Here is a 25402-nt window from a genome sequence, read left to right as displayed (position 1 = left end):
AATAAGCTGTCAAGAAAATAGATATGATTTTTAATTTGATAATGACGCTCTATAATACGCAAAATATTACATAGAAATACCAGTAAAATGTTGCCTAGATATGTATATAGCCTATGCCTGTTTTGTTATTTTTGCAAACAACCTTCCAGAACGACGAAGTTCAAGGCTGATGTTTTAACAACACGAGCAGTCGTCGTCATTGTCATCATCATCAACAGCTGCTGCCCAAGCCCATCGTAAGAAATTTTGGATAGTCACACAAACTAACGGTAAGTAAATGTTATAAAACACATGACAGCCCAATAACTTACAAACACATATTAAACACAATACAGATAGAGTTTGAATAGTTGTCGTGTCGGCGTCGTCCGTATAGTAGTTTTTTTGTTACTTTTGTTATAAGGATATATGAAATTGTTGTTGTGTATGGGTTAAAGTACCAACTCTTTCTCTCTCTCGTTATATAGGCCTTGGGCCTTGTTTTTTTGTCAATGCAGAGACAAATGGAAATCAATATGATACAAAAGATAAAGTAAAAATAAATAAATACAAAATGAACAATCAGTGGGAAATTCCCCGTTATTTGCATAATAAATGTAACTAACCTAATAAACAATATTGTCAACCACTTTTAATTTGTAAATGAAATTTTAATCGTGTCTAGCAAAAGAAACCAAAACGAGACGAGAGAGTTTTTTTTTAAGATTCGAACAGCTGTTTCATTTTCACCTCATTAAACATTTAAACGTGATTAATGCGTTCCAATTATTATTATTATTATTTTATATACACATATTCTTTTTTTTTTAATTTTTTCCTCCTAAACTATTGGTCCCATAAGAAATACACTCACTTGTGTTGCTGGAGGTTTGTTAGTCATTTTTGTCTGTTTTGTATTCTTATCTCTCCATTTAATTGTCAGCACGTGTTAGAAAGAAATCTTGCAAGTATATACGGATACGCATAATAAAGAAAAGCCATCCAATTCAACTGTAAAGAAATTCCCAATACATATGATAATGATGACGATACAAAAACAAAGAAATACACACAAAATAAAAAATACACTTCTTGTGAAATTGGGATACCATAGCAGATTTTTTTTAGTATCAATATGCATTTTTGGTTTTTTTTGTGTGTTTTATTTATGTTATGAGTTCTTTTTATTCTCTTCTGGTATGCAATATAGATAATGTTGTTTGCAAAATTAGACTAATTTGCATACTCAAAAACCTGACCTAATATGAAATCAAAATTTTAGAACACGCAATTTACATAATATTAAGCCGGGTTACATGAAAATATATAGAATCTCAGGTGAACTTGATGACAGATACTCCGCCAAGCAAACATATATACCAAGACATGGAAATCGGGAGATTTAACACATGGGGGCTATACCAAACATGGACCGATTCACACCATATTCGCCACACCTATTTACGGACCTAAAATGCCTCTAAATATTAAATTTCAGGCAAATCGGATAAAAATTGCGGTGTTTAGAACCCCATGTAGTCAAATCAAAATATGGATCGATACCCGCCATATTCAGCGTACTCATGTGCGGACCCAAAATACCTATTGATTATCAAATTCAGGCAAAGCGGATAAAAATTGGGATGTCTAGAAAATCTTGTCAAACTTTTATATATAGAATCTCAGGTGGATTTGATGACAGATACTCCGCCAAGCAAACATATATACCAAGAAAGTCTTGTCAAACTTTTATATATAGAATCTCAGGTGGATTTGATGACAGATACTCCGCCAAGCAAACATATATACCAAGACATGGAAATCGGGAGATTTAACACATGGGGGCTATACCAAAACATGGACCGATTCACACCATATTGAGGCAAATCGGATAAAAATTGCGGTGTTTAGAACTCCATGTAGTCAAATCAAAATATGGATCGATGCCCGCCATATTCAGCGTACTCATGTGTGGATCCAAAATACCTATAGATTTTCAAATTCAGGCAAAGCGGATAAAAATTGGGATGTCTAGAAAATCTTGTCAAACTTTTATTTCTATAGAAAATTTTGCCAAAATTTTATTTCTATAGAAAATATTGCCAAAGTTCTATTTCCAAAGAAAATTTTGCCAAAATTTTATTTCTATAGAAAATGTTGCCAAAGTTCTATTTTCAAAGAAAATTTTGCCAAAATTTTATTTCTATAGAAAATTTTAGCAAAATTTTATTTCTGTAGGAAATTTTTCAAAATACCTATAAATTTTCAAACTCAGGCAAAGCGGATAAAAATTGGGATGTCTAGACCTGCTTGCAGACAAAACACGAGTTTATGCAAAATTTCAGCATAATAGCTTCATTATTGAAGACTGTGGTGTGATTATAACGGAAAGACAGACGGACATGGAAATTTTCAATGATAAATAATATATATACTTTGAGTTCTTTACATAAAAGGTTTATATTCCCAAAATTTTTTTATACTCCTACAAAATCGCATGACTTAAAATTTTGTACAATTTTAGTAAAAACAAGTAAGGAAAATCTAAAATCGGGCCGGGCCGACTATAATATACCCTGCAACACTTTATGGGGCGATAGATATATATGGGAGCTAGTATATCTAAGTCGGAACTGATTTCAACCAAATTTGGCACGCACAGTTAGAATGTTATTTATACTATCTGTGCAAAATTTCAAGTAAATCGGAGTGAAATTTTACATAAATGCATATCGGGCGAAAGATATATATTGGAGCGTTATATAAATTTGAACCGATTTCAAACAAAATTGACGTGCATGGCTAGAATGTAATTTCTATTGCCTCTGCAAAATTTTACGTAAATTGGAGAAAAAATGTGGCCTCTGAAGCCATATGAGTCTAAATCGGGCGAAAGCTATATATGGGAGCTATATCTAAATCTGAATCGATTTCAATCACAGTTAGAATGGTAATTTTACTTTCTGTGCATAATTTCACGTAAGTCGAGGTCATGGCCTCGGTGGTCATGGGAGCCATATTTAAATCTGATCCGATTTCTTCCAAAATCAATAGGATTCTTTTCTGACCCAAAAAAAACATACTTGAGCCAAATTTGAAGTCGATTGGACTAAAAAATGACGGACGAACGGCGCAGGGTAAAAAATGGGAAAATTTTAAATCAAAGCCATTTTTATGCAATTTCGCAAATGTCGAGAGATACATATTAGAGGTATAGGAAAATTTGATATTGATTCATTTTGACAATCTTTCGACTTTGCAGTGCCAATTTTGCAAGGAAAATGTGGGTATTTTGGATATATTAACCCAATTGGGAAGAACATATATATGGGAGCTACATCTAAATCTGAACCGATTTAAATCAAATGTAGCACACTTGATGATAGTACCAATTGTACTTTTTGGGTAAAAAGGCTAATTTTGGTAAAACTCTGGCTTCTGAGAGAATATCGGACAAACGATATATCTAAATCTTAAACGACTTTGTACTAAACTGCGACTTATATAGAAAATTTTGCCGAAATTTTATTTCTATAGAAAATTTTGCCGAAATTTTATTTCTATAGAAAATTTTGCCAAAATTTTATTTCTATAGAAAAAAATTTGCCAAAATTTTATTTCTATAGAATATTGTGCAAAATTTTATTTCCATAGAAAGTTTTGACAAAATTTTATTTCTATAGAAACTTTTGCCAAAATGTCATTTCTATAAAAAAAATTTGCCAAAATTTTATTTCTATAGAAAATTTTTCCAAAATTTTATTTCTATAGAAAATGTTGCCAAAATTTTATTTCCAAAGAAAATTTTGCCAAAATTGTATTTCTATGGAAAATTTTGCCAAAATTTTATATCCAAAGAAAATTTTACCAAAATGCTATTTCAAAGGAAAATGTTACCAAAATTTTATTTCTATAGAAAAAATGTTGCCAAAATATTTTTGTTTCCAAACTTTTATTTTTACACTGAAAAAAATATTTACGTGATATTAAAGATTATGCAACCTAAATTTTAGGATGCGCAATTGACAAAATATTAATGAAAAATTTCTTTAAAATAATGACATTTTAATTAAAACAAAGTTTATAATCTTTACTTCAAAAATTTTTTTCAATAAATTTAGGACACAAATTTTGTAAATTTGCGTCCCTCCGTTAAATTCGAATTTTTTGAACTAAGGCTAATTTCCCTTAAAGTAAAGAAACACATTTCTGATTTAAAGAAATTGTCCTTAAATTAACTGAAATATTGAAACTTTAGATTTAAGATAAAAAAAGCTTCAAATATAGGCTAAGGCTTATTTTGAGGATTTAGCATCTTTGGTTTAAAGTTTTTGTGGAATTAAGAAAACATTTTTACTTTGAGGTATCCGCTATAATTTGGATTTTTAAACTGGCATTTGCTTGTACATGAATAGCTCTGTTAATACACCGCGAAAAGAAAATGCAAATTCGTAAATGAGATCTGAATTCTAATTCTAATTTTAATTTTATTGATCCTAGATTTTAGGCCAAATAGATCGCTAAAAAATGTCTTTATCCAATAGAAAATAATTAATCAAGCTTGAGATCGTTTTTTGTATGTATTGGTTTCTTTATTTTTCAATATTTCGCAATTACATTGAATTGCTTCATCAGGAGTCGATCTACAATAAAATTGGTTTGATAATTTTTAATCATGACATGTAAGATTCCTTTTTCAAAATTGTTTTTCAAATTGCAAATAATTTTAGTGGTTTATGCTAATAACAACTATTGGTTTTAGTTTAAAAATGTTTATAAATAATTAAAGATTTTAACAATTGTATATTAACAAGTATCAGGAGAACAGGAAAAACAAAAGGAATTACATTATACACTTACGTATGCAAAACATTCAAGTGTAACACAACAACAACACATAAAGCTTAAAACTAGAGTAGTACGCTCGTCTTTTATTGCACTGATTTCCCTCTTGCTTTCTCTGATGCTGAGTGAGAGAAAGCAAGAGGGAAATCATCTCAAGCTTGATTAATTATTTTCTATTGGATAAAAGAAAGATCGAATAAAATCTAAATAAAATGTCTTTATTTTAAAGAAGCCGCATCTTTGGTTCGGAATTAATACCAAAATCCTTAAGAGAAGGTTAAAATATTTGGATTAAAGTAAACTTTGAGTGTATAGAAAACTTTGCAAAATTTTATTTCTATAGAAATTTTTGGCGACATTTTATTTCTATAGAAAATTTTGCCAAAATTTTATTTCTATAGAAAATTTAGCCAAAACTTTATATCCAAAGAAAATGTTGACAAAATTTTATTTCTATAGAAACAATTTTGTCAAAATTTTGTTTCTATAGAAAAATTTGCCAACATTTTTTTCTATATAAAATGTTGCCAACATTTTATTTCTATAGAAAATTTTGCCGAAATTTTATTTCTATAGAAAAAAATTTGCCAAATTTTATTTCCAAAGAAAATTTTGCCAAAATTTTATTTCTATAGAAAATTTTGCCAAAATTTTATTTCTATAGAAAATTTTGCCAAAATTTTATTTCTATAGAAAATTTTGCCAAAATTTTATTTCTATAGAAAATTTTGCCAAAATTTTATTTATATAGAAAATTTTGCCAAAATTTTATTTCTATAGAAAATTTTGCCAAAATTTTTTTTCTATAGAAAATTTTGTCAAATTTTATTTCTATAGAAAATTTTGCCAAAATTTTTAAGTTTGCCAACATTTTTTTCTATAGAAAATTTTGTCAAAATTTTATTTCTAAAAAAAAAATTTTGGGAAGAATATTTTGCAAAATCTACCAAAACATGAAGAATTCTACCAAACTGTAAAAAATCTACAATTTTTGGTAGAATTGTAGCAACCGTGATTGCAATGCATTTTTTGTTGCTAGAGATGCTTAATGGGCTTTATTATTTAAAAACGATGGAATATTAACATTACACCTTTAGTTTTTGCTTTTAAATGATCATTAAACCAGAAATATTGTTTGTTTTTTTATTTACATAAATTACAAATTCCGATATACAATACGATGACGAAATCTATCAAAGCTAAGTTTAAACATTGCTCATTTTTTTTGCATATATTTTAGGTGATGACTTCAGTAATGTAGTAAGTGTATTTAGAGGCATAATATTATTGTTCACCCTGAAAAATCGTGACAAATGGAATGAACTTAAAAAACAAAAAAAAATTAATTAGAAATTCTTACATTTTATGTACATTTAAAAACAAGGATTGAAATATATTCAAGAATGCGCTACAATTACTGTGAGTTAGTTGAGAACATTTTTATGTTGGCATATTCGCTTTTGTTCCATGTTCATGCGTCAGATTTAGAAACATTTTTGCAGTCGGTGGTGATGCCGAGGTTGTCAGTTTTAATACTACCGCTGTTAATGTCAAAATTGAAATATTTTTAAATCAAATTCTATTTTGACTATCTAAATTTTACGTGAGGTGTCATTTTTCGCTAACCGTTCCGAAGTCTTCCCTTCATTAGTGTGTCAAAAAACAAAAAACGTTTTGAAGAAAAATATGGTCCCCGGGAAAGGATTAAAGTATTTCCCCGTAAAATGGAAATTAAAATAATAATCAACCTCTGAATGTTGCATTTTCGGCCATTGACATACGTAATACAACCACAAAAAATGACATCACACAAAAAACAAACAAATCAACCTCACAATCTTTTAATCTTCACTGAACCTTACACCTCACACCGTCCCTCCTTTTTAGGGGGCATTACCTAGAGCATGTTATGCGTTATTTATACTTATATTTATTTATAATTGTTGTTGAGATTGAGATTTTTATTTTTTCATATAGATAGAGATACTGTTGTGTTCACCACATTAACGAAAGTAAGGGGTCCGTAGGTATTTTCGAAAATTGTCGTGTCTTGCTTTTTTTCCATCGGAAGGAATGGTAGTAGTAGCTATAGTAGTGGAAGTAGATAGGTAGCTTTTTTTTGTAAATTAATTTTAATTAATTAGTATTGTATACACAAATTAAATAACATAATTGATAAAGGCAAGAAAACAAAAAAAAAAAATAACGTACAATATTTTCCATTCTCCCCTTATTGCTTTGCTGTATTTCACTTGATAACTTGGACTCTGATTACCATTACACTTGGTGGTGGCATATGAATATGACGCGAACTCAATGAAAGTAAAAATATGTACACAACAAAACTATTAAGAAAATCCAGAAGATTTTAAACAACACACATTTGTGGCGCACTACAGTTCAAGTGAAGTGATACCGTCACAAATTGGACTTGGAATTTGTACAGTGATTGACAGAAGTATGTTGACAGTTTGAAGACTTACATATGTACTCACAATGAAGTATTTTCAAACATTTATACTTCAGTTAGCCAGATTTCGCCCCGTTTCTATTCATTTCCCCGTAACAATATATAATGGAAAATCATATATAGGTTTTCACATTCTAGGGGGGGCTAATTTTTTTCTGGAGGGGGCTAAGTCCTCCCCCCAGAGGCCTTACTATGCTTATGGCCTTAAGGTGGCTATTATGTTTGGTTTTTGAGTTGAAACCAATTTTATTTTCCCGATTACTTGTACTTAAATAATCAATATTAAAAATGAAAACATATCTATTCTTGTAAAGCATTGCCGAAATCTAGAAGAATAATAAAGTAACCGCAAAAATTTCAATTTCAAAAATCGAACATAGTGCTGACCTTTACATACAAATGGCCATAGGTTAAATCACAGTTTCGACCAAACACCAAAAAGTTTCTAAACGCTGGAATATCCCCTCTCAGGTATACTGGTGACATTTCTGAGTGCTACAAATCTTCTCTTATTGGACAAAGGATATGCTAATTCATCTTATCATTTCTTCCCTCAATGAGAAATAATAGGATGAATTCCAATAATTTATTGTACCATAATTACAAACAATAAAATAGCTATAAGATTCATTGATGTTATAGGAGTCAACTTCATTAGAGAAAAGATGAGAGGGACAGGGGGGGGGGGATATTAAGTAAATTTGAAGAAATAAACTAAAATATTCATCTAACTTAGTGTACTAACTCTTAAGTAGGGGAAAATCACAAAGTATTTCGATGATTACAATTCAGTAAGATACTTCGAACCGTAATTCACAATAAGTCATTACATCAAAACAATATAAATTCCTAATAATATTCAAAAGTGGTGGATTTTTATTCAAATCCACCACTGACGTATGTTGACTTTTTGCACCAAGTGTAACTAGTCTGTATAAATTAGTAATAGTAACTACAACAAACATTTATCGGTTCGTTGACTAGCCGGTTCACTTATGATACGGTTGATCGTAAATACGCGTGATTGTTGTTCAAGTGTTGTGTACATTTACAATTAATTTACTTAATGCCATGATAAATGAATTCTACATAACTTACATTATATAAAGGGTGATTCTTTTGAGGTTAGGATTTTCATGCATTAGTATTTGACAGATCACGAGGGATTTCAGACATGGTGTCAAAGAGAAAGATGCTCAGTATGCTTTGACATTTCATCATGAATAGACTTACTAACGAGCCACAACGTCGAATTTTCAGTGAATGGGCCCTAGAAAAGTTGGCAGAAAATCCGCTTTTTTATCGACAAATTTTGTTCAGCGATGAGGCTCATTTCTGGTTGAATGGCTACGTAAATAAGCAAAATTGCCGCATTTGGAGTGAAGAGCAACCAGAAGCCGTTCAAGAACTGCCCATGCATCCCGAAAAATGCACTGTTTGGTGTGGTTTGTACGCTGGTGGAATCATTGGACCGTATTTTTTCAAAGATGCTGTTGGACGCAACGTTACGGTGAATGGCGATCGCTATCGTTCGATGCTAACAAACTTTTTGTTGCCAAAAATGGAAGAACTGAACTTGGTTGACATGTGGTTTGAACAAGATGGCGCTACATGCCACACAGCTCGCGATTCTATGGCCATTTTGAGGGAAAACTTCGGAGAACAATTCATCTCAAGAAATGGACCGGTAAGTTGGCCACCAAGATCATGCGATTTGACGCCTTTAGACTATTTTTTGTGGGGCTACGTCAAGTCTAAAGTCTACAGAAATAAGCCAGCAACTATTCCAGCTTTGGAAGACAACATTTCCGAAGAAATTCGGGCTATTCCGGCCGAAATGCTCGAAAAAGTTGCCCAAAATTGGACTTTCCGAATGGACCACCTAAGACGCAGCCGCGGTCAACATTTAAATGAAATTATCTTCAAAAAGTAAATGTCATGGACCAATCTAACGTTTCAAATAAAGAACCGATGAGATTTTGCAAATTTTATGCGTTTTTTTAAAAAAAAGTTATCAAGCTCTTAACAAATCACCCTTTACATACATGCATATTGAATACGATGTGTGGAGAAACCTACATAAAGTAATAATTATTGGATTGTCAATACACACTATGGATTGAGAATTAAATAGTAATTAGTTTTTAATAGTAAAAATTTATGTCGATTTTAAGATTCTTTATAAGTTCACACGGCAAAGAGTGCACAAATTGGATAACACACAAATTCAGTAATAGAATTTTCAATAAAATGTTTTAATTTAAATTTTTTTTTTAAACTGAAATAAATAAAAATTCATAGGGCTTTCCGACCTAATTGATGTATCGAAAAAATTGACGTATATGAAAACCTAAAACGTCATTCATTAATTGAATGAAACATAAATTCACCACATTGTTATCACATATGAGAAAAAGAAATGGCTGCACTCACACATTACGTATAATACGTAACGTATTCGACAATGACGTCCGTCATTTCATACATTTGAAGGCTTATTTATGCATGCAATAATGCAGCACGTCTATGTGTTATGTTGGTTTCTCTAATTTTTCACACGACTCTTACTCTCTTTCAAAATTTGGCATGTACACTACACTACTTTGCACAGTAGTGATGAGAGTTACAAGGAGCGATAGTATACGTTACTATAAATATTTGTAACAGATCGACTTAAAGTTTTTGACGACTATTGCGAAGGGGAGCGGTTGCTACCATATGGTTGGTATTCTGTATTGACCTTAACTTTTTATATATGTAAATATACATGGGATATGGGACCCCATAAGTTACACATATTCTTGATAGAAGTCGAGTTCTAGTTTGAAATTTTTCAAAGTTAGTATGATTTAGTATCGTCTTGAAACTTTGCAAAAATATTTAGTTTTAGTTGCAGTGTATCCGCCGGTTTGATGTCTTGAAGGTACTGAAGGATTATTTTATATAAATGGGCACACTAATATAGGTAAGGTCAGGTGACTGGAAGTTGACATTCATTATTCGCTGATTTCAAGAAGTCCCTAAAACATAAGATTTTGGGTTTTTCAAAACTCTTGTATAAATTAATATTTTTGTTTTGGTAAAAAAAAACATTGTAAAACAAGCTTTTTTATAGGCCTAAGCCGATAATACTGATTAACCACATGTTTGTTTACATATGAAAATATTAGTACTTAATCCTAATCAAGATTCATACCTCACTCGCATACGTTATTATAAAAATCTATAAAAACATATACACGCACATGTCTATAAACATATATACATATCACAAGATTTGTTCGAAACGAAATAAAGTGGCAATAAAAAAATCAACAAACTTAAGCGAAAAGAAAACAATAAATAAAGTAAAAATACATATTTCACTTTTTTTATAGAAATATAACGACTACGTCGCTCATACGTAGATGGCCGTCGAAGAACATCAGTGTATAGCGTGTGTGAGTTTTTTGTTGTTGTTGTATAGAATTGTATGTGTGTTTTGTGTATGCGTGCGTGTGCCTGTTGAATATTTAAGATAAACCTATGGATTTTATCGGCTATTCATTATACTCTCGCATACAATTCACACAGTACACACAATTTATACACTCACTTATAATATTGTGTTGTGCGATCATCTACAATGGCGTTGCTATTTCGCTCTAGATATGAGAATCTTAAAGCTGTTACTCTCTCTATCTCTCTGGCTCTCGCTATCTATAAACGTAATTTTTAAATACCGTCACTTAGACTGCTTTAGCACTGTTGTTGTTATTATTGTAATTGGAATGGGTGGATTTCCGAAAGGGGGTGGTGAAGAAGAGTAAGTACTACGTATGTATATAATACATACGTATGGTATATTAACGACTATGATTATGATGTTGTTATTGTTGTCACTGCAAGTACTTTGTTGCTGTATTTTGTTTGACGATATTCAGTGGTGATGTGACTATGGTCTGGTTGCTCGTTTGTTGGCTGGCTTATGTTGGGTAGGTATTATTATTATTATTATTATTTTGGTCGGTTGGGTTAAATTTGCTTATCTTTTGTCGCGTTTGTCGACGTTTTGGCGACGTCGTTAAAATATTTTTGCGTCGATTACGTCAAGATTACTTTTATTTTACGAATTAAAGATTGTTTCAGTGTTATGTGTTGGCTTTTTGCAATTATATTTTTGTAGGCAACGAATGTTGTATGAGAGAGAATATCGTTGCCATAGGTGACGGGGGTTGACAATTAAAACAAACGAACAGATCGTTTCATTTCTCATTACTTTTCTTTTAACAATCACAACACAGATCTTAATTTTTTCTTACATATATGTCTAGCTATTTATACTTTTATCTTTTCTTTTTGATTATCATCTTAAGAATATATTTTGTAACCACACATATGTATTTGCATTTGGAACTCACAATTTTGTTAAATTAAACGAAAACAAAAATATTGGAACTTATTTTTTGTTTTCTATTTTCTAAACAAATCGTTGATTTTTTTCTCTCTAGCTAAGTTAGCGAAAAAATGAAACTCGATTTTAATTGGCGCGTTTTAGGAATTTACTTTCGGTTCGTTTTTCTTATGTGATTTCTTTCGTTTAAAACCTTCTTGAATATGCTGTTGTTGTTTGTGAATCTACTATTTTTTCCTTTTTTTGTTCAAATTTTTTTTCTTTTCTTTCACACTTGATATGCAAAAAAGCGCGTTCGTTACTCACTGCGACTACCTTACGTAGCAGACTGCTGCTAAAATTTTGATGACAACACAACGACGATTGGCGGCGGCTGACCGACCCCACAATAAACACTATTTCGTTTTTTTTCTGGGGGCAAAGCACACACACGACCAGTGCAGAGCTAAAAGAAGAAGAAGAAACTACATACGACAACGAAAACCCAACACACGAAGTATAAGAAGCAATACTCATAGCCTATACTTCTCGTGTCGTAAGAGGCGGTGATGATTACGATTACATACGTAGTCGGTTCATAATACATACCCAGCGGGAAAATTGCGAACTACCGCAAAAATCATGCCTTCTTAACCCATGATTTTGGGATCCTTAACACCTTCCCATATGCCTTCTCCTATCACGCATATAAAAATGCCTTGCACTTCCTTTCTAAAAAATGCCCGCAAACATTATTCTGTGCATTCTTTTGGAATTGGAAAAAGAAGGACCTACATTGTTGTTATAATAACGAAAATTCAGTTTTTTATATAATCACCAAACAAACATTTGTATCAATATTTTTAACAGGACACGGTTTTAAACCGATTTGCCTCAAAACTAAAATTTGCTGTTATTTCGCAAGATGATTTATATTTAGATATAGTTGTTGATTTTAGTTCTAGAGCATGTAATGCGCTATTCTCATCCATTTGCCAGAAATTTGGAAATTAGTATCCCTCCCCGCCTTCCAGTGTATTTAAAATAGAATATATTTTTATACCCTCCACCATAGGAACAAAAAAGCAGTAAAAAGTGAAGTTTTGTATTCGAAACAGCGTTTCTGGCGATGGACATATAGTTAGTTGTAGATAAATTTACCCACATATTTTCCATTGGTTTTACTGTATACGTTTGTTTTGATCGTGATATTTCTATTTGTCTTCTATATTGGTTGTTGTTGTTTTTATACAGTTTTGTAATGTTGTTGTGAGAGCATACACACAGAAAAATTTATTTTACTTCAAATCTTTTGACCTTTGCTTAAGGATTTCGTTATTGAATCTGAGATATTGTTTTTTATACCCTCCACCATAGGATGGGGGGTATATTAACTTTGTCATTCCGTTTGTAACACATCGAAATATTGCTCTAAGACCCCATAAAGTATGTATATTCTGGGTCGTGGTGACATTCTGAGTCGATCTGAGCATGTCCGTCCGTCCGTCTGTTCAAATCACGCTAACTTCCGAACGAAACATGCTATCGACTTGAAACTTGGCACAAGTAGTTTTTATTGATGTAGGTTGAATGGTATTGCAAATGGGCCCTATCGGTCCACGTTTACGTATAGCCCCCATATAAACGGACCCCCAAATTTGGCTTGCGAGGCCTCTAAGAGAAGCAAATTTCATCCGATCCGGCTGAAATTTGGTACATGGTGTTAGTATATAGTCTCTAACAACCATGCAAAAATTGGTCCATATCAGTCCATAATTATATATAGCCCCCATATAAACCGATCCCCAGATTTGGCTTGCGGAGCCTCTAAGAGAAGCAAATTTCATCCGATCCGGCTGAAATTTGGTACATGGTGTTAGTATATGGTCTCTAACAACCATGCAAAAATTGGTCTATATCGGTCCATAATTATATATAGCCCCCATATAAACCGATCACCAGATTTGACCTCCGGAGCCTCTTGGAAGACCAAAACTCATCTGATTCAGTTGAAATTAGGTACGTGATGTTAATATATGGCCTCAAACACCTATGCATAAATTGGTCGATATCGGTCCATAATTATATATAGGCCCCATATAAACCGATCCCCAGATTTGACCTCCGGAGCACCTTGGAAGAGCAAAATTCTTCCCATTCGGTTGAAATTTGGTACGTGATGTTAGTATAGGGTATCCAACAACCATGCAGGAATTGGTTCCTATCAGTCCATAATAATATATAGCTCCCATATAAACCGATCCCCAGATTTGTCCCCCGGTGCCTTTTGGAGAAGCAAAATTCATCCAATCTGGATGAAATTTGGTACGTGGTGGTAGTATATGATATTTAACAACCATGTGAGTTGAAATTTGTGGATGACAGTCTTTCGTAGAAGTTTTTACGCAATCCATGTTGGAGGGTACATAAGGTTCGGCCTGGCCGAACTTACGGCCGTATATACTTGTTTTAATATAAAGTCACTTTTTTGGAAGCTAACTAGCTATAGATCTAGGCTCTGTGAATTTAAAGCTAGGATACAGGTCTCATTTATTGAATTTTCGTTCACGATTTGCGATATATCAACACAGGTATACAGCTATAAATAAATGTCGAATAAAAATCCAAATTGTAAAATACACATTAATGCAACAAATGTTTTCTTATTTTCAAATAAATTTTTAACCAAAAATGCAAAATCTTCCAAATAAGTATTAGCCTATTTTGAAGTTTTTTGTTTTTTATCTTTAATACAAGGGTTCAATATCACAGTTAAGTAAAAGATTATTCACTTAAATCATTTTATTTCTTCTTTATATTAAGTGAAATTGGCCTTACTTTTAGGTCCTATTTGATAGAGGCACGAACATTTCAAAGACTCGTGTACTAAATTTAAATAAAATAGATTTTAATTTAAGATTATGAACTTTTTTCAATTATTTTTTGTTTGTATATGTGCAGTTTTATCTCTACATGGTTACTATAGTTTGTTCTCCCTTGCTTTTGAAGAATGAAATTTAAAAAAGAATTAAAAAGTATAGCACTTGTTGTATTACATATCAGTCACCCTGTACATATGGGGAGGTATATATAACTCCGATCAGGTTTGAACTAAATATAGTAAAAGTGCTTGCCACTCAAAAAAAATGTTTGTTCAAAATTTCAAAAAATTGGCTGAGTAATATGGGATATAAACTCAAATCGGACGATTATATATACGGGCGCTATATATATATACCTGACACGATCTCTTTGAAAATTGACAGAGATACTACTATTAACAAGAGCAAACGTTTTGCCAAATTTCATGTAAATCGGGTGTTCCCTTGAATTAATACCAGTTTGGGGATCAAATACCCCACTGTGCGACGGGATACTTTGTACAAGTAGCTACTATTTATGTAGTTCGGATGGTATTGCAAATGAGCTATATCGGACCACATTTAGGCGTAGCCCACGATCCTCTTGGAGGAGACAATTTTATCACATCCGGTGGAAATTTGATACGTGGCCTGTAACAACCAGGCAAAAATTAGTTTAATCCGATCCCCCGATTTTATTTCCTGCGCTTTCTGGAGGTGAAAAATTCAAGAACTGATTTAGCTTATATAGGTATTTAATCTACCTCCATGTACATTAAGGCAATGTTAAGAGGTTTTAAGATACCTTGTCTTTAGTAGAACTTTCTTCGTAATACATGGTGGATGGTCCATAACACTCGGCCTGCCTGACATTACGGTCGTATTTACTTATTTTTATACTGCGGTTAAATAAATAAACATAAATCTTTCTAAATAGTTAATAATTAAATTAATAATAACAAAAATCTATAATTTTGCCTATGGTAGAATCTGTTCGAACCCACCAATGATCCCATACTCATTCTTTGTTGGCTGCCAAGCTATTAATTTGCTTATGTCTAGTTACTCCTAACTTTGGCCTTCTAGAAGACATTCTCTGTAACATATAAAAGATCCGATACCCATTATACGTTCACTTCCAACAGAAGGGAACGGGGAATGACCTCACGTGTAGCTTAAGTTTACCTTTTGGCGCCCACATCACATAAACGTGTCGTAGGCCAGTGGATGAGTGTAGGACTACCAATAACGAGGACCCCGGTTCAAATCCCGACGGAGCAGAAAAATAAAAGTACACTTGAGGTAAATATTAAAATCACAAAAATAAGATAAACTGTATAGGAAAAGTAAGTCAAATTAAATTCTAACGTAAAAGCTATGAGGGCAAATGTTCAGTTCATAGACAACCTTGCCTTCAAAATATTTATTTTTCCACGCTTTATTTTATGCCTTCCTGTCCAGGCCTTTTTGAGGGCCTTCTTTGGAAGGCATGATTTTTGTACTTAGTATGAAGGCCTGATAACATGGCATCGACGACACCACCTCTAGAAGGCATACGAATAGAAGCGAGAGGCAAGGCCTTGGTCTCTAATCCAATCCAATGTTATTTTGAAATGAACACGTAATGCAGCGCCCAGGCCTTATAGCTACCCGGGCAGCACTTCCATCATCGATTCCACGTCCATTCCATTTCCCGCTGGGTATGAATATACTCATGGACGAAACACAAATACACATACATATCTGAGCGTGTATATTTTAGTAAACTCAGAAAAAAATCCCAAGCATTTTATAGGACTAATTAAAAAAAAGAAACAGACAGTCGATCACTGAAGCTTACCATAAAATTGAAATATAATTTAGACAAGGATGGATTTATCGATATTATTTGTTTAACCCTGAAAAGTCATCATATATTTTGACTACGGCTTATTTCAAGTCTCTATAATTTTTCATTTCCCAATCGACTAAAATACATTTTAGATCGAAAATGAATTACGCGTCGTCATTTTGACGAAGAATGGCTGTCTAGAGTTAAGATTTAGAAACCTCAAATTTGATTACGATTTGTTGGTTTCAAAAATCGAAGAAGTACTAGCTCTATTGTAATACGATATAATTGTGTTTTTGTCGTGTATTTTATGAAGAAATGTTGTATTCAGGAAATTTACTCATGTATTATAAGGAATGCGATTTCTCTATTATCTGAATTTCGTTTGAACGCAGTTAATTTTCTGAGAGTATGCCATGTATATTGCTATGGGTAGATTGAGAGGGGTACGATGAGCAACAAAGCACATGCATCCAATGGCATACGTATGGGGTCTCAGTGTATTTTGCTTACGATATATGCCTCAGCAATGACTAGAAAAACGACGACAGCCAAATAAACGACCACTATACAGTTGACTACGATATTATAACGTAATGTCAGTGATGATAACGATGATGAATCGCTCAGTAAATGTAATGTACATTTAGAGGTTTTTTTTTCTTATTTTGAAAACTTTTTAATTTTTTAAATTTTACTTAGCTTCTACACTGAAAGAAAAGTTGTCGAACTTTTAGACAAGCGAAGTTTTCTTTTCATGCAAAAATATTTTCTTTAAGACCAAATAAAAAAGATTAGAGACAGACGTTTCTTTGTTTATAATAAATCCGGGTTTATTTCTTCTTAAAGAAAATACTTTATAATAAAGAGAAATGTCGTTTGCCTAATTAAATTTAATTAAATTATTTTTTCTTTGGGTGTATTTAATTTATAATAATAAATAGACTGATTTTAGTTTTTGATATCTTTTCAAACGAAGCCTCCAGGTTTTACTTATGGAGTGCCAAGAAACTTAAAAATATTCCCCAATTTCAATGAAATTTTCAATGTAGAGATTTTTTGGAGGTACAAATAGATGAGCGGAAGATGGTTCAAAAAGGTCTCTCATTTTTTTATATAGCATCCATATGGATACATCATCGATTATATTTCTTAACCATCTACAAGCAGAGAAGGAACTTTATCTGCCCAAACACGTTTCAAGAGTATAATATTACTTTTTCACGAGTAAAATGTAATATGTCTCTCACAAACATGTTACTTTCTCGGAAATGATGTAACTTATTTCGGCAGCATGTTCATGTTTAGAAAGAAAACAATAGTTTTGCGACCAAAATGTTATATTTTACCCGTGAAAAAGTAACATAGTGACCTTGAAACATGTTTGGGGTGATCATATTAATTCTCTGAGTTTAGAAGGTGGCTCGATATGACGAATATGGTTTTATCGGTTACTTAAATTAAAAATTTAAAATTTTTATTCCGTTAATTGTAATATAGCAGCCCTAATTTACATCTTATAAATAAATATAAACACTGAAGACGGTGAAATAAAAAATATCACCAAATATCACCAGTAAAAAATATCACCAAAATAGATCCAATTAAAAAGTTGATTGAAGTTGAAAACGCAATCTATTGAAAATTTAACTGATACAATTAAACAAAAAAAAAATACAGCCAAATAAGCAAATCATTAATAATTTTCACAATTTTAATTATCCCAATTAGTATTTTAATTAAATAAAAAATATTTCCAATTATAATAGTTTCATAATTAGTTTTATTATTATTTATTATAGTTTAGTATATTTAATTGTTCATTAAATGAAAAAGTACAAACCAACAATAAAACACAAAACACGAATGAAGTAAGAGGAAGTACGCTCAAAATAAACCCAGCCAACTGCACTCAAATCGATGATTTGATGGTGGCAAAGGAAAATAGAGATGTTTGTATGAATTTATTTCGGCACAAGGCGGCTAAACCTTTTTTCGGAAGGTTCAAGTGTGGTTCACTTTAGTTTTGCTGCAAGTATAGGATGCTGATGAGGAATGTTGTAATTCCGAAACGTGCGTCCATCCAACCATCTATAGGGCTTTGCCCAAATAAATTTGACAATCATTCTTTTCCTCTGTTGGTTAAACTATTTTTGTAGTTTAGTCAACAAAATGGTTTTATAGCCGAGATCACAACAACAAATATTATCAAAATTATTTATATTTTTCATTGAACCTATTATAAAATTAATTGAAAGTGTCGAAAGAAAGCAATTAACTTTTTAATCAAGTATATTTTTTTAAATTAATTCTGTGATTGATAAACAATTAATTAAATTAAATTAATTAAAAATATTCTCTTTTCAGCTAATTATCGTTGCTTTGGTAAAAGTTAGCAACACTTATTCAACCCCCTTGATGTTAGAGTGTTGCTAGATAACAATAACAAATCATTGAATTATAACTAAGAAAAATATCAACCAACATCGACAGTACACAAGAGTACCATCATATCGCACATTTGCTGCCTTACTGACATATCTCTGACAATCATCTTCCTCTCCTAACTCTGAGAGAGTAAAAATTCGGGAGAAAATCAATGGTTTTCCATAAGCATGCGTTTATTTTTTGTCTTGTTTCTCATTTCTATACAAAAAACGAAATGATTTCATAATTGTTGCATTTTCATATCATGTAGATCATTCTGTTTCATCCAAAGTTCATATAAGCAAAATTTTGGATAACACATTCTTGAGTTTTGTACGCCGCTGGTTAAAATGAACTTGCTGAATATTTCTGCCAATTCAGTTGTATGTCCACTTGGGAATGTGTATGTATTGTTATTATTGATTTGCCACGTCAATTATTTTGCAATACATTATTTACATTTATAATTCGTTGCTGTCATTGTTGGTATTGCTACAGCTGTGTTATTAGCTTTTTTTTATTCTGGTTTGTCTCAATAATTTTTTTTGTTCAATACTTTTGCCATTGCTGCTGTTAGGTTCTTTTTGAGGCAGCCACATTCACTCTTTTCGCAAACAACACCACTCGTACAAACTGAAAACTAAGCCAGTTGGTGTTATTGTTTTTCCTCTCACCCTTCATGCCAATATGGTTTGTTTTCGTTGTTGTGTTTTCGAATATGTGTTAAGTATGTATTAATAATTAGTATTTCTTTGCCGTTATTTTTCGATTGTTTGTTTTTTTCTCTTTCTCCAAATATCATTTAAAGAACGTTTAGTAGTTGGACCCTTGGCTGTATGAGCTTAATTTCCCACCAAACTATATTAGGTCTTTGTCATCACAATTTTAAAAAGAGCAATGACAATAAGAGAATACCAAAAATATCAACAACAATGATGATGACCCTCTTTAACACCATTATTATTACCAAAGTATTGGCACATTGGAGAAGTTTTTGTGAAAATGTGGGTAAAAAAGTTCATAAAAAAATACCATTCATTAAACTAAGTAAATCGGATAGTGGCCATGAGTTAGGTTGTAACACAGTTCGATATGCTACAGTATACTTTTTTGTCCAGTGCTTTCTCCAAGCCAAAGTAATCAGCCGAATAGCTTTGGTTATTCTTGAGAAATTGGGATAACAGCAGTTATTTGAAATAAACATTTTGGGTTCAATCCATGATTCGACCAAAAACTGCGGCTAAAGAAAGTTTTCAGGGTGTTATCTATCCTTAAATCTTTGTTCTATAACATTATAATTAGGATACAGATCTCATTCATCGAATTTTGGATTCATAAAATTTCAAATTAAATATTTCTTTCATTTCCAAAACACTTTAAACCAAAGATGTAAACTATAAAAAAGATAGCCTAACATATATTAGATTCTTTTTTTATTTTTAATCCAAATATTTAATATCAATTAATTTAAAGATTATTTCCTAAAATGTTTTAAATGTTTTTTGTCTTACTTCAAAGATACTCGACTTTAACGAGAGGACTCAAATTTCAAAAATTCGTGTCCTAAATTCTATAAAAAAGTTGTATCTATCTAAATATTAGCTAAATATATTATTAGTAAAATTAATATCAATTAATTTAAAGATTATTTCCTAACATGTTTTAAATGTTTTTCGTCTTACTTCAAAGATACTCGATTTTAACGGGAGGACTCAAATTTCAAAAATTCGTGTCATAAATTCTATAAAAAAGTTGTATCTATCCAAATATTAGCTAAATATATTATTAGCAAAAAGCGGCAACCCTAGATTTACGAAGAGGAAGCTTTCACTACAATTACATCCTAGAGATATTTGTGCCCCTTTCTTTTAATGAATTGCTGAATTTATTCATAAGTCTGACTGTTACCCGCTGTTTTCTTTTGTAACTTTACTTGTGCTACGACAACTCTCCCAAATAAAGTCGTCTCACAAACTGTCTAAATATTGCGTTTTGTTCTTGTTTTTCTCTTTATTGATTAACATTTCCTGGAGCCTTTTAAGTGAACAACAACATTCCATTGCAGAAAAGCCTGCTAGGGAATTGTACACGTAATCCTTCATATCATCTAAATATTTTCTTAATGTATCAAAGCCAAATAAAGTCACCTCACAAACTGTCTAAATATTGCGTTTTTCTTTTTGTTCTTTTTGTTCTTGTTTTTCTCTTTATTGATTTACATTTCCTGAAACCTGCTAGGGAATTGTACACGTAATCCCTCATATCATGTAAATATTTTTTCAGTGTATCAAAGCTTATCTAAGTGTTAGCAATGCAATATGAAACCCTGTTATCGAGCTTAGTGATAAGAGAGGAGTTCACCATTGTGGTGACAAGTGCGGCGCTCTTTGTTATGAGAGAAGTTAGTCAACTGCGTTAACATAATTGCTTTGGCTGTCTAAATTTGTCTGTAAGTTAAGCTTTCTTTGATTTAAGGATGCATTATTTTTGATTTAATACTAAGTTGTGTTTTTCTTTAACATCAAGTTTCAAAATCTCAGTGGCCATTATTAATTCCTATATTTGTCTTATTATCTCTAAATACCTATTTTCTGTTAAGATCCCATTGTGCTTTATAGAATGACAACAACGAAACACATTCATGATGCCTATCACTATCAGCAAACATCATTATTACCGTAGTCTTTATTGTTGTTGTTATAGCTAGAGTCACTTTCTCATTTGTATTATATCGCAGAGTGTATTTGCTTGACCGTAAGTGTATATGTGTTTGTATATAGCACATATGTAGCTGATGAGTATGTGACAGTGGGTTATATTTATACTTCGCGTATACAAGTAAAATCATTATTTGTCTGCTGCATGCCTGTTTGTTTATTTGCCAGCCATCGTAGCTAGTCACACTCGTTGTATTCGTGTTAACAGAGAAAAAAAACAACACATTTCTTTTATTTCGTAGTTGAAGCTATTTATTACGTAGTAGAGTATAAGCTCTGTTGTTAAATAGTAATGAGCAAATACAAAGAGTTGCTATGTGCATTATGCTCTCACTCTCTAGGAATTATTTGTTCTCTCACTCACCATATGTTTAAGGGGGGTAATTGAAAAGTTCTTTTGGTGTGGGTGAGCTGAATAGTTGAACCACTTTTTAAAGCAAAATCCCACATAAATCCATTCATAGAGATTAACATACCTACACGCGTACATACATCGAGAGATATTTCAAATCTTTTCTAGCAATCGTCGTCACACATCAATTGTATATGCCACTGTAGTGTTTTATTTTTGTATGGTATTTGTGCTTGACTTTCGCCTTTCCTTTGCATTATGTTATGTTTTGTTTTTATCATTATTCGTAGCACCTGCTATTAAAATACAATATTTGTGATAATTTAAGTCAAAGAAATAGGCATACGACATAGAAATATATTTCTAGTCTCCTCCTATGTGTGCTTTTCATTATGTGTAATTAGGAATTTTATCTACAAGTTATTTCGTAAAGTTTATGTTTAAAAGGTGTGAGTGTGTTGTTGTGTTATGTTTTCTTATACTACGGTCACACTACACATACTTTAAATCTTCCTTTCTCGAGATTTGAAATCATCTGTTACATACAAAAGGCAAAGTCAAGTAACAAATACAAAAAACCTTTAAGGAAATATTTAAATGTATAAAATAAATTGTAATGTTTTTATTAATAATAAATTCGATCACATGATGTTTGAAATAGTTTTCTTTTAACACCCGGAGCGTATACTCGATCTAAATTCTATTGCTAATAATCATACGCACTACAGGATAGAAATGTTTGATTTTCGAGATATAAAGAATTCATTACTATAATATCATTAAACTCCCCGCCATAGGACCACAAGTTTAAACAAAGTTTGCAATTTTGTTTGTAATACGCCGATATATAAATTTAGAATATACCATAGTAAGGTTATGACGGTTGCCACTCGAGACCAAAATTGTTATAGAAAATTTTGTCAAAATTTTTTTCTATAGAAATTTTTGTCAACATTTTTTTCTATAGAAATTTTTGTCAATTTATTTTATAGAAAATTTTGTCAAAATTTTGTTTTTATAGAAAATGTTATCAAAATTATATTTCTATAGAAAATGTTGTCAAAATTTAGTTTCTATAGAAAATTTTGTCAAAATTTAGTTTCTATAGAAAATAAATAAATAAATATTTTGTTTCTACAGAAAATTTTGTCAAAATTTTATTTCTATAGGTAATTTTATCAAAATTTTATTTCTATAGCTAATTTTATCAAAATTTTATTTCCATAGAAAATTTTGTAAAAATTTTACTTCTATAGAAAATTTTGTAAAAATTTTACTTCTATAGAAAATTTTGTCAAAATTTTGTTTCTATAGAAAATTTTGTCAAAATTTTATTTCTATAGAAAATTTTGTCAAAATTTTATTTCTATAGAAAATTTTGTCAAAATTTAGTTTCTATAGAAAATTTTGTCAAAATTTTATTTCCATAGAAAATTTTGTCCATATTTGATTTCTATAGCTCATTTTATAAATATTTTGTTTCTATAGAAAATTTTGTCAAAATTTTATTTCTATAGGTAATTTTATCAAAATTTTATTTCTATAGAGAATTTTGTAAAAATTTTACTTCTATAGAAAATTTTGTTTCTATAGAAAATTTTGTCAAAATTTTATTTCTATAGGTAATTTTATCAAAATTTTATTTCTATAGCTAATTTTATCAAAATTTTATTTCTATAGAGAATTTTGTAAAAATTTTATTTCTATAGGAAATTTTATCAAAATTTTTTATTTCTATAGAAAATTTTGTGAGAATTTTTATTTCTATAGAAAATTTTGTCAAAATTTTATTTCTATAGGTAATTTTATCAAAATTTTATTTCTATAGAAAATTTTTCCAATATTTTATTTCTATAGAAAATGTTGTCAAAATTTTATTTCTTTAGAAAATTTTGTTGTATATTTTGTCGGAATTTTGCTTCTATAGGAAATTTTGTCAAAATTTTATTTCTATAGAAAATTTTTCCAATATTTTATTTCTATAGAAAATGTTGTCAAAATTTTATTTCTATAGAAATTTTGTCAAAATTTTATTTCTATAGAAAATTTTGTCAAAATTTTATTTCTATAGCTAATTTTATCAAAATTTTATTCTATAGAAAATTTTGTCAAAATTTTATTTCTATAGGTAATTTTCTCAAAATTTTATTTCTATAGCTAATTTTATCAAAATTTTGTTTCTATAGAAATTTTGTCAAAATTTTGTTTCTATAGAAAATTTTGTCAAAATTCTATTTCTATAGCCAATTTTATCAAAATTTTATTTCTATAGAATTTTTGTCAAACTTTTGTTTCTATAGAAAATGTTGTCAAAATTTTATTTCTATAGGTAATTTTATCAAAATTTTATTTCTATAGAAAATTTTGTCAAAACTTTATTTCTATAGATAATTTTGTCTAGTATCTCTTAGTTGAAGAGGAATCTATGTAAAAAATCTAGAATTCTACCACCTGTGGCAACCGTAAAGATTATGCATTCTTGATCAAAATGAAAATCTAAAACAATTAGAAATAGTCATTTTCTGCCACCATGGTGCAATGGTTAGCATGCCCGCTTTGCATATACAGAGTTGTGGTTTCAAACCGACTTTCGACAAAAACACCGAAAAGTTTTTTAGCGGTGGATTATCCCTTCTCCGTATGTTAATTGTGATGACATTTCTTGGTGTTTCACCGCAATGTGGAACGCAGTTCGGACTCGGCTATAAAAAGGCGATCCCTTGTCATTGAGCTAAACATAGAATCGGGCAGCACTCAGTGATAAGAGGGAAGTTCACCACTGTGATATCCCAATGAAATGAATACTCTAAGTGAGCCTGAAATATACCTAACCTAACCTGCCTGTCTCTTTAACATGCCATAACCCTTGGGTAATGGAGACATCATGCTGATATTTGGCATAGATAAGTTTTTGCTTGCTACAACCAAGTCAAATTCGAAGGTGATCTATACCGGTTCACTTTTTGATATATGGCTTTCCATAAACATCTCAAAACGATGTATCAAAGATATCTCAATTTGGTTCACCTTTCCATATAGCTCCATATATTGAAGAAATTTCAATTAAAAATTAATTGAATCAATTAATTTCGTGATTGAAGGCAAAAAATATTGTTTCACTCGCGTGCACATCTCTTATATTTACCATTTACTTCATGAGTTTTTGCACTCAAAAAAAGATTTTCATCTTATATTTTTTCTCCTGTTCTGTAAAAAAAAAACAATTTATTAATTATTTTTAATCAATAGACTCTTCCATGGTTCCAAGAATATACCCATATAAGTCCAATTCAGATCTTAAAAAACTCGATATGTTTTTACTTAAATATCGAATAAAGAATGCAATCAATATACGTCAATTATTACACATGACGATAGACAAAGAGAAAGAGATTGCCATACGTATGAGTATTATTGCGTTAAGGTAAATGTTATTGAACTTTTGCATGCCTTTTGAAGGGAATACAGAGAACTGTGAATGGCAAGTGTCATATCTATTTCTGCAAAAAAAATAAGCTTGATTGACAGATGACGTTTTGCAATGAATG

At 31.0% G+C, this 25402-nt stretch overlaps 1 protein-coding gene across 4 annotated transcripts in view; it reads right to left on the bottom strand.

Moving 5' to 3' along the window:
- Positions 1 to 12086, bottom strand: part of CrebB (Cyclic-AMP response element binding protein B) — a 53169-nt gene extending 41083 nt beyond the window's left edge. Inside the window, exon 1 of one of the 4 annotated variants that reach the window (XM_075303227.1) lies at positions 12003 to 12086. The gene's annotated coding sequence lies outside the window, so the exon portion shown is untranslated. The other 3 variants (XM_075303226.1, XM_075303224.1, XM_075303228.1) reach the window with 3 other exon arrangements.
- Positions 12087 to 25402: the final 13316 nt, after the last annotated feature.

The sequence above is a fragment of the Haematobia irritans genome, chromosome 3 (genome assembly GCF_050003625.1).
Source record: "Haematobia irritans isolate KBUSLIRL chromosome 3, ASM5000362v1, whole genome shotgun sequence".
In the NCBI taxonomy this organism is placed as follows: domain Eukaryota; kingdom Metazoa; phylum Arthropoda; class Insecta; order Diptera; family Muscidae; genus Haematobia; species Haematobia irritans.
This window is presented reverse-complemented; position numbering and strand designations above follow the sequence as displayed.